The 15232-nt window shown below is 38.7% G+C and overlaps 1 long non-coding RNA gene across 1 annotated transcript in view; it reads left to right on the top strand.

Moving 5' to 3' along the window:
- The first annotated feature begins 1239 nt into the window (after positions 1-1239).
- LOC117975475 (uncharacterized) overlaps positions 1240-15232 on the top strand; it is a 184969-nt gene continuing 170976 nt past the window's right edge. Inside the window, exon 1 of the long non-coding RNA XR_010108841.1 lies at positions 1240-2035. This is a non-coding gene — a long non-coding RNA (uncharacterized LOC117975475). The remainder of the gene's footprint in view (positions 2036-15232) is intronic.

The following is a 15232-nucleotide window of genomic DNA, read 5'->3' as shown; positions in this document are numbered from 1 at the left end:
AAAGAACTGCTGTTTGCTCTGTAAAGGTAGTGAGGTGGGAGATAAGGGAACTAATCAGGAGCTCATCTGGGAAATGATTACAATAATCCAGGCAAGAGATAATGGTGGCTTTGCCAGGGTAGCTAGGGAGACACGGCCAGATTCTGGCTATATTTTGAAGGAGAGCCAACAAGACTTGCTGATGGGTTGGAGGGGATGAGAAGAAGGGAGGAGTTAAGGATGACTAAGGATTTGGCCTGAGCAACTTCCTAAGTGCTCGTGCTATTTGCTGAGTTGGAGAACACTGGAGAGGATCAGTTTTGGGAGTTTAAGGAAGAATCAGGAGATATTGAGGGGCAAGTACAGTAGTCCTCCATTATCCACGGTTTTACTTTTTGTGGTTCCAGTTATCCACAGCACAGTACAATAAGATATTTTGAGAGACAGAGAGACCATATTCACATAACTTCTCTTTCAGTATATTGTTGTAATTGTTCTATTTTATTAATTATTGTCATTAATCTCTTATTGTGCCTAATTTATAAATTAAACTTTATCGTACATATAGGAAAAAATGTAGTATATGCAGGGTTCGGCACTGGTTTCAGGTATCCACTGGGGGTCTTGGAAGGTATTGTCTGCACACAAGGGAGGAATGACTGTAAATATACAATCATGAATTTAGGGACAAAATCAGGTTTTATCAGTTTAGCGATATCACATAGTGTCATGGGACTGAGTGAGATAACTTGGGAGGAAAGGGAGAACAGGTGTGGAGCCTTAGTGCATGCCAAGTCAGATGTCATGAGGAAAAGGAAAACCCGGAAAAGGAAACCCCAGCAAAGGACACATTGCAAGAAGAACATTAAGAAAGTGGGAGCCTAGAACAGTGCTTCTCAAAGTGTGGTCTGTGGACTTGTAGCAGGTATGGGCTGGGAGCTCTTTAGAAATGTAAGCACTCAGACCCCACCCAAACTCACTAAATAAGAAACTCTGGAGGTGGATCTCAGGAATCTGTGTTTTGGTTTTTGAGACAGGGTCTCTCTGTGTCACCTGGGCTGAAGTGCAGTGGCAAGATCATAGCTCACTGCAGCCTCAACTTCCCAGGCTCAAGTGATCCTCCTACCTCAGTCTCCTAAGTAGCTGGGACCACAGGCATGCGCCACCATGCCTGGCTAATTTTTTATTTGTAGAGACGGGGTCTCTCTGTGTTGCTCAAGCCTCTCCTGGGCTCAAGTGATCGTCCTGCCTCAGCCTCACAAATGCTGGGATTACAGGCGTGAGCCACTGCACCTGGCCAGGAATCTGTGTTTTAACAAGCTCTCCAGGAGATTCTTTTACCCAGTGAAGCCAAACCAAAGGAGATGTTTCAGGTGTATCAAATGAACAAAGGAACACTATTTGAAGGACTCATTTCAATTTATTTAATTAAAATATCAAATTTATTTTATACTTCAATTTATTCAATATGAAACATTAAAATTTCTTCATCTTTGAATATATTTTTGTTAGGCAGTAGAGCACTGTATTTAGTTAGGAATAGAATTTGGGAATCTGTATCCCAAAATGAGTTCAGAGATCCAAAATAATCAGCTAAGAAATATCATTGCTGAAGGTGTCAATAGCATTAATTGGGATATACATCACTGCTCAAAGACCTATTTGGATTCTAGATCAGCTCCTAGAGTCCTGATTTTCCACAGCAGAGGATAATCAAAATAGTGGCTAAACTCCCAAATCTCCTGATTTTAGCCCCATATATACTGTAAATGCATTGACCTTACCCTTATATCAGAGATCATGGAGGAATTGTTGACCTGGGGCATGAATTGAATTACATTTTTTTTTTTTTTTTGTATGTGAGTACAGGTTGTGGCCTGACTAGATTTCTCGCATATAGGTTGCCCTTCATCACTCAGCAGTGAAGAATGAAAATCAACAGAGCTTTCCCCAGCCTGCTGCTTAAGCAGCTGCTAGCAGGCTGAGGCTGCCCAGCCTCATTAACCCATTAGATGCTGCGTTCGCCCGGGAGTCATTCTTAATAAGGCTGCTGCAGGTAAGCCAGACATGCACCAAAATGTTAGGGCATTAAATTAAGACTCTTAAATGTGGGACCTATAATAGAGTTGTTTTTATGTCAGAAACAGATACATCAGAGAGCACTCTTAAGGCGAGTAAAGCAAATGATACTATTACCATCTGTGAATCTATAGTGCTTTAAAGATGTTGGGAATTTTGAATTCAGGAGGCACTTGGAAGCTTGTCATTTTCCCAAACATCGTGTCCCCCTAATTAGCAACTCTGTTCTCTAGAATAGGCACCAGTGTACAGAATCAAGTCAGATTTCATATCACAGCTGAAAGGACTCTTGATCCTCTAAACTTCCTGGTTCACAATTTTCTCTGGATAGAAAAATAATGATTGTAAGCAAAACTAAACAACAAAACTAAACACCACTTTTTTTTATAGCCCAGAGGAAATGAGGATTTCTGTTTGTGCCAACAAACATTTTTTGCAGTGATGGCAGTAAGACTTGGGAAGCAAACTGTGCCACATAACTGACCATGGATACTCTGGCTATGGGTGGATTTTTAAGGTCTCAGATTAGTGTGTACTTGTGATTGAGTTTTTGACAAGACTCCTAGGGTCCAGTGTTATAACTTCCTCATCCCTAAAATCTTGCAATTCCCCTTTACCTCTTAATTCGAGTCTCCTTTTATTGGAGAAAATAATTGCATCTATCTCTCTACTTCTTTCATGTGCCTTCTTCTGTTTTTCCATTCCAATCAGGTCTCTATGAATATCTGATATTTTTTAAAAAATTAAAAAATGCTGCTCTTCTTTATCGTTGCATGATATTAGAGAGAGAAAGCCATACGTTTACGTTTTCCTGTTCAAGAATATGCTGGATAAAGTTAGCCATCCTTTCCCAGGAGCATGAATGCTATTAATATTTTAGATTGTAATCTAATAAAATTTCATCTTATCCTATTGCTTTTCTTAACCACCCCCCAGCAATCAAGTACATAGTCTTAACATCTGAGGCTAAGAAAAAAGGAGTTCATCTGTTGCACAAGTGTTTTTCAATACATTTTTTAAAACTTGGAGGAGATGGTGGTGGGGGGCGGTGGTGCTTCATGTAATTTTATAGGACCTCTGAGGCCCAGAGTTTTTAAGTAATCTTTTTTGATGTTTTTAGACACACCATTAAGCTGAGGATAAAAGTCCCTGTGTTCAATATCTGGATACATTAAGCATTAGGTTTAAAATTTACAGCTTTCATTTTGACAAGAAAAATGACACGTTTGGTCTCAAGTGCTACCTTGAACTGTTTTTCAACACGGAGACAGATTGTCAGGCTGAGGGTGGAGGTCTGTGCTCTTAGTCCCTGAGACGCTCCATGGGGTAAACTGCTCCAAGTCAACAGGAAATGCTGACTGAACCCTGGGCAACTGGCTGGTGTCTGGTGGGGGCAATGGCAGAAAGCCACCTGGATGCTTATCCCCCCATGGGTTGAGGTCTACTCAAATGCCTTCTTCTGTAAATGCAATTGATCCAAAAGAGGAAAAGAGTGAGCCAGACAAGGAGAATGTCTACATGTAGGGGTGGACTTCAACATGCTTCCATTTTTATTCTGCCCATAAGAAGTTCTTCAATGGATCCTCTTCTTCCTCTGACAAGTTAAAGTGCATCTGGGGACTAGGACTTCAGGGAGTTGTCTGAACTAAGTGACACGTAGGGGTAGAAGGTGGAGGGGAAGTCAGGGAGACTATGCTGGGCTGTAGGAGCAGTGAGTAGGTAGGTACAGAAATTTGAGGAGAGTGTGGTGTGATCCAGGAGATGCAACTAGTATCAGAACTATGGGTAAAGATATAACTCTCCTGCCTCCCCTCACTCCAACAGAAGAGGGAGGCTGGAGAGGTGGGCATGGAAAAAATGGAAAGAGTTTTCTAAGCTAGGATAAGGAATGTGAATATTACTTTGAAGACAAAAGATGGAGATGGCAAGATTAGATGTTGTTTTTGGAAAACGAGTGGTGCTTCTAGGTGCAGAACAGACTGGGGTGGTAGGACCGACAGACTAGCTGGGAGGTGCCTGCAGGAATCCAGGGTGGAGGTGATGAGTTGGTGGAGAGCTACCCTGTGCCAGGGAGGACTGGCATTGTGGGCACAAAGTGGGGCAAAGGAGGCAGGCATGAACAGTATTCTCCAATGGATCTGATGGGATTTGATGATGGATGTGGAGGGTGAGGGAAAGGGCCATCTGGTTTCCTTTCTTTTCTCAATTTCCTGAAGATCTGGAAGGGCAGGGAAGAACCCCACCCTCCCATTCATGAAATGGAGGCTCCCTCTCTTTTTCACATCTTCCCTTTCCTACTTCTTTATGTCTACTTCTCCCTTACCCCTCTCTCTAAGCCTCTGAGGGAATGAAATACTTCTATCCACTGGGTTTCTGTCTATCTCTGCCTATTTCTGCTCTTCATTTTTGTTTTTCTGCTACAATGATACTACCTGGATTTATAATATCTTTATCCTATTTAAAGCATTACTGTAAAATATTTACACTCAAAACTTGATACCTATTCTTTCTCTCTCTCTCTCTTTCTCTCCTCTTGTTTGCAAATTTGTCCCTCTTCCTATAGATACACTTCAATGCATGGGAGACTTACATCCTGTGAATTCTTTCTGTATGAAGAGCTTATGTTAGTGGCAAATAGTGTGATTATAAAAAATATACACATTTAATTCAACATTCATTCCTGGCTTCGTGGTTTTAAAGAAGTCTTGCATAAAGAAAATATCAACTGACAGCACAATAAGCCTTAATTGATTTTGACTTCATGTAGTATCAGATCTGCCATGTCCAGAATGGACAGACAATGTAAGTGATGTAACTATAATGATGGCAAAGTCTGAAAGGAAACTCATTGTGTTAGTTTGTGTGTAGGTGTGTGAAGAGAGGGTTACCAAGAAATACAGTCACTTAAAACTTTCAAATAGCAAGCCTTTGTTTTAGCATTAGATTCTCAAAGTTTGTGTTTGTAAAGCATGATTGATTCAAAGGGCTTGCCCTCAACCTCATCTATTTGCATAAATGATAGGAAAATTCAGGTCTTTGCAAATCAGAATAAATTCTTCACCTCATTGTGCCTCTATGAGAGAACAACAAATAAAATGGAAATATACTGAAAATGAAAATGACCATGAATTAAGAAATTCCCCATGGCATTTTACCCCGTTTAGTAATATTATCACAAAAAATAACTTAAATAACCTGAGTCCAAGTATTTTCCCAATAAACAGGATAAAGAAATGTTATCCAAATCCAGAACATTATGAAAATATCAGAAACACCTATGCACTTCACTCTCTCTGGCCTCATCGAGGCAATGACACACGATCAATTTGAAAAAAAAAAAAAATCCACCACACGACTGGACTGTTGTTTTGAAGCTTTTATTTCTGTTTTTATTTTCTTCAAATATCTCATGAAAAGGATAAGTTAAGATAAAAAATGAGGGCAGTACATTTGTATTTTTAAAAATCTGTGGAACATCCAATATCTGTTCTGCATAAACATATTGGACTGTTGTCTCAGACGTTTCACCCGGAAAAACATGAGCATGCCTCACATTACAAATGCTGTTCAAATATTTTCCAGACACATAAAAGAGAAAATATCATCACAAGTAATGAAAGTGAATCAGGGGAAAAAAAAGGGAGTATGGCATTTGGACAGACCCAGTGAGAACACAGAGAGGGAGAGACAAGGAAGGAAAAAAGATCTTAAACATAGATGTAGGCAATTGATCATATAGAGATTCTCTTCTAAGCTTAGTTTTCATATCATGTTTTGAGTCTGCTTTATCATTTGTCTTCAGCCATACTAGGCCTCCATGCCTTTCTTTTGTCTCAGAAATATTTGTAAAGGAATTTTTGTAAAATATACCCAGAAATAATTGGTAAAAGAATAAAAAGTGTTTCTGAAATTCAGAAAATTTGATTGAATTAAATATTTTGGGAGCCTGAGAAGAAGAAAGGCTTACTTAATTAAAATTCATTTTTGGAGGATTTCCTTGGGAAAGGTGTCTGTGTGATGATGCTGGAAGTATGAAATACACTCTAGTCTACCTTGCAGAAGTTCTATGACATGCAGATAAAGTTGGTGAGCACACATATAACAACGTAAAATATATACCTGTGCATGCATGCACACACAGCAGTCTTATAAATACCCAGAATGACAGGCCTAGCTTATTTAAGTCAATGAGAGAAAATACTTTAGTCTATTAAATATGTATGTTACAATTTCAGATAAATGGTACCTTTTATTTTACAAAAAGGAACTTTTCTCTCCCAAATTATTAAATCAGTGTTTAAAACTGTTAGAAAAGCAATGCTTAGCCGAAGTGCTATCCCACTTACCATTTGAAAAAAAAGTTACCAGGTATTTATCCACCTAAATTATGTTAACTCCTTAATTTAGACCAAAGTGTCAGTTGTAAGCATGTTTCCAGTGGCTGCCCAGCCTGCCACACTCCTTTGGCAAATGACCCCTCCTAACCCTGCTCACACTGTGGCCCCTGGCAGCCATGTCTGCATTTTTTGACACCACATCTCAAGCCATAGCTGATCAGGTACTTACCTAACCCAGGCTGTCCTGGCAATCTGCAACTCAGATGCAGGAATGTTCATTAGCTCATGAGAGTGTTATCAGTCAAGCATGAGCATAGGGAAGCACAGCATAAGGATGCCCAGAGAGAAAAAAGAGTATGTAGTGGAAGCCATGTAGTCTCTCTCCTTCCCTCTCTCTCACACACACACGCACACACACATGCACACACATGAACACATGCACACACACACATGCGCACACACACACACATGCACACATGGGTACCACTGGGCTTTCTACCTCAGGGTCTTTATGCCCATAGCATACATCTCCTTTATTCATTGAAGCTGCTTACAATGGCTTTCTGTTACTTATAACAACAACAAAATCATTGATCAAGAAAAATGGAAAGAAGGAAGAGAGAGATAGTGGAGCGGGTAAGCTCAGTATGGTGAGAATATGCACAAATAGAAACCCTTTAAGAAAAGACGGGAGGAAATTCTGTATCTATGACCCTCTAGGCCTTCAAGGGTGAAGACAGACTCCCAGAAACCTATTCTTCCCTATTCTCTTCCTTTCCCCAACACTCATGGACTGGTCCCAACTATCTGCCTGGAATCCAGGAATAATCTCATATGTCCTCTCTCCATGATTATGTCAGCTACTACAAAACCTCCCAGGTCACCCTCCTCTCCTATCCTTTAAGTCCCAAGAGCATCTGTCCCTAGCTCAGTGGTTCTCAGGCTTTAGTGTTTATCTGAATCACCTGAAGGGTTTGTTAAAAAAACAGGTTGCTGGGCCAGAATTCGTTTCTCATTCTGTAGGCATGAAGTCAGGCCTGAGGATGTGAATTTTTTCTAACATGTTCCCAAGTGATGTTGATGTTTGTGGTCCCAGTGAAAAACCACTGCCTTATTTAGTTCACTCCTCCCCAAGTCCTAAAACTCATCCACTGTGCTTTCTGAATTCAGAGTCTGTTGAAGGCAAAATCCCCCATAGCCTCATCCTCTTTCACCTTTTTGCTCTAAGGAGAAGTCGACTCCTCCCCAAGGTCACATTTTCCCAACAGCCTCTCTAATGGTGGCTGCTTTTCCTCCCAGCTCTATACCAAAGACCTGAAGGTGGGGTAGATGTTGTCCTGTGTCCTCATTGCTGCTTTCAGACCTTTCTCTCTACCTCCTTCCTAAAAACAACCAACCACGAATCTTAGGCTATCACATGATGTCAACCCTTCCCCTCATCATTGCTGTCAGTTATGGATTCCTGGGATCTTTCCTTTGATTTCTTGGTGATAGAAGACTCAAGTTCAGTCTCTCTACTAATATCCCCGCCTTAATTATTGTAGATTTCAATGGATGTACATATGATCTTTCTACACTTTGGCCTTCAGTTCCTTAACTATCCCTCTTCCAAAGATCTTGTCTTTCACCTTATTAGGTACTATTTTGTGGTCATATCCCGGACCCCTTCATAACCGATATTTCAAACATTCTACTCTCTGACCGCTGTGTCTTACCTTTTCAGTCCACTCTCTCTAGTATTAGGGCCTCAACAGTCCCTTGACCCTAATAGGACCTCTGATATTTTGATTTTGCCTTCTTTTTATTGACCTCACATTCTTCCAGATTAAATTTTATGGTTAATCATTGTAGTCACTCCCTTGAAAACACCCTCCATTCCCATGCTCCTGCCTCATTGTCTCACTCACTTGGCAGATCCACAATCCTGGTTAAATCCAACTCTCTGCCTACTCTATGTCTGCAACCCTGAAGCTAAAACTGTCTGGAGAAAAACTCACAGCCACACAGACTTTAAATTAGAAGTGGGCCCTTAATTCTGCAAGGCAATCATACTAGATGTTTTTAAAAATTCATTCTCCCACGCCCTTGATAAGGATTTAAAATACTTTTTTCTTTTCAAATCCCAATAAGAAAATTGGAACATTCACAGGAGAATCTACAGAGATTATCATCACCACTTCAATCCATCTGCTGCACCTGCCCCTGCACACTTTGACCTCCTGCTGAGTAGGAGGTCATGGTAATGGGTGGACAATCCATGTCCCTATCTCAAGTCAACCCCTCTGCTGTGTGCTAGAACTCATCTTCTCTCACTGGATTGCTTGAGAAATTCTCCCTTTCGATATTATATTATCCATCTTCTCCACTGTATCATCACACAAAAATGATGTTACTTCTCTCAAAGTAAAAAACTTTCTCTTGATCTATCTTTTCCCACCAGCTTGCTGCCCCATTTTGTTGCTTCTATTTGCAGCAAACTGCTTGAAAAAGTTATCCATAGTCAGATCTCCAATTTGTCCCTCCGTATTCTCTCTTTAACCCACTTCAATCAGGCCTTTGCCCACATCGCTCCAGCAAATCTGCTTCCCTGAAGCTCACCTGGATCACCATGCATCATGGTCAAATCTCTGCTTTAATCTTAGCCTATCAATGGCATTTGAATCACCCATCTTTCTTATTTTCTTCACTCCTATTCCAGGCACCACACTTTCTTGGATTTCTTCCTACCTTACTGAAAGCTCTTTCTGGGTTTCCATTTTGGTTCTTTCTCTTCTCCTTCCTCTTTTCATGGGGAGCCCCATGGCTCAGCCCTTGGAACTCCTTTCTTTTTGTTCCACTGTCACTCTCTTGGTGATCTTATTCAGCCTCATGGCTTGAAATATTATATATACATGTATTTATAGTGCTATGGAAAAAACCTCTGTCTCAAATTCTAGACTACTCTGGTCAAACATCTATCAGACACATCACACTCAGTTTTCTAAGACTGAACTCCTCGACTCGCCTTCTTCCTGCCCCACCTACGTGCTTTACTAACTGCTTTCCCTTCTCAGCTGATGGCAACTCCATCTTTCCAGATGCTTAATCAAAATTTTGTGTTTGATTCTTTTAAGTCTTTCAGACCCCACAAAAAATGAAATTCTGTTCTCAACCTCCAAAAATATCCATGATCTAACCTCTTCTTTCTACTGCTACCACCAGATTACTGTCATCATTTACCTCGATTAGTTGGCTTTCTAATATGTCTCATGCTACTGCCCTGTTTCCTAAACTCAAGCCCCCCCAAATAGCATCCAGGACCCTAGTAGCTGGAGAAATGTGGACCCAGGATGCAGTGCCCCAAGAGAAGACTATGGCAAGGAGGAGTCTGGGTCTAGCGAGGGCTGCTGAGAGCTTCATTCCATACCATTGAACACTTTGAACCCAATGCAGCCGCTCACCTCCAGCTGCCTCCCTCAATTGTACTTACTGTATCACTAAACACTTTCTTGTGTTTTCATTTCTTTGTTTAATTTTGCATATTGGTTACACAGTTATGTTATATATTATAATTTTATGGGTTTTGTTTTTGTTTGAGACAGAGTCTCACTCTGTAGCCCAGGCTGGAGTGCAATGGCACAGTCTCAGCTCACTGCAGCCTGAACCTCCCAGGCTCAAGCAGTCCTCCCACCTCAGCTTTCCAAGTAGCCAGGACTACAGGTGTGCACCACAACACCTGGCTAATTTTTTGTATTTTTGGTAGAGATGGCGTTTCACCATGTTGCCCAGACTGGTCTTGAACTCCTGGCTTCAAGTGATCCTCCTGCCTCAGCCTCCCAAAGTGCTGGTATTACAGGTATGAGCCACTGACCCCAGCCATATATAATAAATATAATATATATAATATTTGTATATATTATATTTAATATATATAATATATAAATATATATAATATAATATATAATATTTATATATAATGTAATATATAATACATAATATATATCATATATAATATATATCATATATATTATATATATGATATATATTATGTATTATATATAAAACATATATATAATATATATTTTATATATTATGTATTATATATATTTTATATATATTATGTATTATATATTATATATATATAAAATATATATTATATATAATATATATTATATATATATTATATATATTTTATATATAATATATTATATATATATTTTATATATGGAAGAGTAAATATTATATACATATATTTAAGGACAGGGATCTTTTTTTTCTTTTCAATCTAGTACCTACAAACTCAGTAAATGCTCAATAAGTTGTTATAATTAATTTCAGTAGGAGTAGCCATTATGGAAAACCCAACCCAAATGTTAGAAATGACCATTTTCCACTGCCTTGGAAAACAGGATTATCCTCCTGGTTTTTTCTTCTTTATCTGTGTGGGATAATGATAGTATTGGTTCAACACCTTTCTAAGCAGTGAACTGTATAATTCCCATGCTTCAGTTTCTTTGACATAGTCAAATTCTACTGCTTAAAAATAAATACAAGTGATAAAATTATGCTCAAAAAACAAAACAAAAAGAGCAGCCAGAGTAATTCTTTTAAAATAAAAGTAAGATTGTATCACTGTTCTATGTAAAACCTTGTAATGACTCCCCACTTTTCTCATAGTAAAACCCATATTCCTATTATGACCTGGGGTAGCCAGTTTCTAATATGGTCTTCAATGATCCCAGACCCCTGGAACTTGATATGTAATTTCCTTGCACATTGAATGGCCCTTACCTGTGTAAATAATTGGGTATTGAAGAAATGATAATGTTTGCCTTCTGAGGCTGGATTGCAAAGTACGTTATATCATTGGCCTCTTTTTCTTGGATCAGTTTTTCAGAGAAAACCATGTACATTTTGTGAGAATACTCAAACAGCCCCATGGACCTGTCCAAATAGCAAGGAACTGAAGCCCTCTGACAAGAACCATGTGAATGAACCATCCTAGAAGGAGATCCTCCAGCCCCAGTCAAATCTCCAAATAACTTCCCCCACAGTCAGTATTACAACTGCATCCTCATGGGAGACCCTGAGCTAGAACCACCAGTAAGCCCCTTCCAAATTCTGAAACCTTAGGAATTGTGTGAGATAATAAATATTTACAACTATTTAAGCTTTCTAAAAGACATAAAAAAGAATAAAATCATGTCCTTTGCAGTAATATGAATGTAGCTGGAGGCCATCATCCTAAGTGAAGATGGAAGAGAAAACCAAACACAGCATGTTCTCACTTATAAGTGGGAGCTAAACATTAGGGACATATGGACATAAAGATGGCAACAATGGACACTGGGGGCCACTAGAGTGGGGAGAGGGGGAGGGGAACAAGGGCTGAAAAACAACCAATTGGGTACTATGCCCACTACCTGGGTGATGAGATCATTCACACCCAAAGCCTCAGCATTGTGAAATATACCCATGTAATAAACCTGCACATGTACCCCTGAATCTAAAGTTGACATTATATTAAAAAAAAAGAAAGCTGCTAAAGTATGGGATCATTTGTTATACAGCAATAGCTAATTAATACATGACTTTTACATTTGCATAATATACACCAGTCCTCTAGCTCTTGGGCCTCATCTCCTACTACTCTCATCCTGATTCATTCAGTTCCAGCCATGGTGGTCTCCTGGCAATTCCTAGAACATGCCAGGTACATACTCAACTTGGGCATTTGCTCTAGCTGCTCTCTGTGTATGAAGTAACTCAATTCTCTAGGTATCTTCCTGGCTAGTTCCTTAGCCCTTTTTTAAGTGTTCCTTTAAATCTCATCTTCCCAGTAAGGCTCACCTGGCCAACATGGTATAAAACAACCTATATTAATATACTCTATAATTAAGGGATTTAGTATATATTATTTTTGTTTGTTCCTTTCATGGCTTGACACTCAAAGATTTCACTAGGATTTTTAAAACTCTCAAGCACCTTAAGGATAATCTTTGTTTAGAGGTTGTGAACTTGTTGTTACTGGAAGGCAGACACTGGAACAAGAACTGAGCATCCAAATTTTACCTAGGTGGCTTTACCAGGTGATTTAAAAAATCATATTTAGCCTGAGATTTTAGAAGACTGGTCATGGAGAATAAAATGGAAAAGAGTTATAAGCAACAAAAGTCCAATTAAACTGAATTTAGAAAAAAAAGTATGAAGTTGCTTATCTCAATCTAGAATTTAAAAAGTTTACCTCTGTCTCCATCATCTTTTCCCTCATACTTAATTTTATTTGCAGTCAGATTTGCCCTTCATTGTGGCCCTCAGCTGTTCCAGTCTTAACTAGTGGTTCAAAAAAAGAAAAAAAAGGAAAAGAAAAAAGAAAAGAAAACAACAACACAACCCCAAACCTCGGAAACTGAGTCTCTTAGCTGTCACTGGCCAGGCTTTGGATCCGTGCCACTTAAAGTACATGTATGGAAAATGGAACAGAATTTTCCAAAGAAAATTTGTGTGTATTCACTAAAAGAAGGTAGAATGGAAGCTGGAAAGACAAAAACAACAATTGTCTGCTGTAATACACAATAACAACAACAACAACAAATAAACACTATGATATGTCTTCATAGGCAATTTGAAAACAGATTTTAATTGAAAGAGGAGAAAAAGCTGAGCATCTGATTAATCTCCTTCTTAGTCATGGCTTTGTCCTTTCATTTAGTGAAATGAAATGATTGGTGAATTTTTTTTTTGTGCTATCACCCAAAGGAACATGTATAAGTAGTAAACAAAACACATTAAATATCATTTATATAGTAATATGTCCAACTCTTATTGTCATTCATCTGGTAGTGTTTGGATAGTTTTGCATAATGGTTAGAACATGGGTTTTAGAATCAGAAAGATTGGAGTTCAAGCCCCCTCTATTTCACTAATTGAATGGACAAATTAACCTCTCAGCCTCTACAATGTGGAAAATAATACCACCCCACAAGACTGTTGTGATAATTAAATAAAATATAGAGATGTTTCAGTTTGGTTTTCACTCAAAGCAGAGTATGAGACAGGATAGTTAGTTAGGGAGGTGCTCCCAGGAGGCAAGAGTGAGAGAATGGTTAGAGTGAGCCAGAGAAGGAGGAATAACAAATGTAAGGATGTAATATTGTGGTTGCTGATGTAGGCATTTGTGGCTTTATTTAGCTAGCATTTCAGAGAAGCAAACAGAATGCATCCCAGAATTGTCTTACTGAAGGATGGGAGTCTGGGGCTCTTCTTCTTTACTGAGGGTTTCCCATGGGGATGTTCCCTTCTCTGCATTTTCCAAATGTTCCTATACAGGAATGCAGCAGACTCCTGTGGCTTCAGCGAAACCATGTTTTTCTCTGAGGGACAGTCTATATCTGTTTACTCTAGTAATGGCTGTGGCTTCCTGGTGGCCTGACATCTTTTTGGGGGATGAACTCCTAAAAGGTATAAGGGTGTAAGAACCTCAGGAACAGTCTGATCTTGACGCCCTTTTGAGATGAATGAATTATATCCAATAGTTTCTTCTGTTTTTGGTCAAGTATCAGAGTCCCAGAAGAGGCCATCTCATTAGACAGGGTTAGGTCATGTTTTCACCTCTTCTTCAGCTGGGGTGACATGGAGAATTATTTGCCTATTCTATTACAAGTGATTCCATTACAGGAGATTAAACTTTATATAATAGCAGATTATTATTTTGTAGTTAAATATTTTTCCTCTACACAAAATATTTAAATAATATTCACCACTCCCATTTAAGTAGTTTGAACACTATAATGCAATTTTTGTTCATGGATGAGTGAACACTACAGCCTGTCACTCTAAAAATGATCAAGCTGCTTAATACCTAATTAAAACAGAAGTAACTTGCTAATATCTTCATGCTTAATCAATTAAATCCTAATAAGAAAAATAATGTTATTTAGATCAAAAGAAAATAACTAAAAAATAACCTATCAGCTCATTAGTGAAGTGTTGTTTTTTTTAACCATGAGCAAAAAAAAAAACTTCTGTCTCAAAGCACTGGCTGGTTCTTTGAAATTTTTGCCCTATCTTTCTCCTTCCCCTTTCTTCTCTACTTCTTCTATCATACTGCTTTCAATAGACAAGACATTTGGAGAGAATAATGACTGTAGTAGCTTTTCTCCTTTTCCCTCCCCTAGGTTTTAGAGAAATTCTCATACTATTGCTATGCTTTTAAGCTCTCTTCAGTTAATGCAAGAAAGCATCATCTTTAAATACTAAACCATCATTAACAAGTAAAACATCTATAGCTAATAGGTAATTGGAGATTAAGTGGAAGGTTCTAGGAGGACCTTCCTTCTTGATACAAACTTAATTGGAGCATAGATATTGAGAAATATGGAAAAATATATTTTAATCATGGGAAGGGCAACCCTTTGGAATTCTCATTCTCTTTCATTATTTCTGTATATGGATACTGAGGGACAAAGCTTGGCAACTCAACATCTTGTTTTATAGTTGTGTTTAAAACAGAAAACAAAAGCTGGCAATAATTTTTGGGCAATAGATCTCCTTATTATACTCTCTTAGTAGGTCCTCAGTTAAATTTTGTCTTTTATTTTACCATGTACAAAGTTGTGTGTCAAGGCACTGGCTGGTTCTTTGAAACTTTTGCCCTATCTCTCCCCCTCCTCCTTCTTTCTGTACACCCTTCTCCTGTGCAGTTATAGCCCAAAGTTAGGTGTTCTGGGGTAGGAATACTAATGGGACTGTCTTTTCAAGAGTGAATGCATATTCCACTCTATGATTCAGCCGGTGAAAATGCTGTTCAGAAAGTTGACTTGCAGTACTACCCAGTGCCAAAATTCATTCTTAGCTTT

The sequence above is a fragment of the Pan paniscus genome, chromosome 10, assembly GCF_029289425.2.
Source record: "Pan paniscus chromosome 10, NHGRI_mPanPan1-v2.0_pri, whole genome shotgun sequence".
Classification (NCBI taxonomy): Eukaryota; Metazoa; Chordata; class Mammalia; order Primates; family Hominidae; genus Pan; species Pan paniscus.
This window is presented reverse-complemented; position numbering and strand designations above follow the sequence as displayed.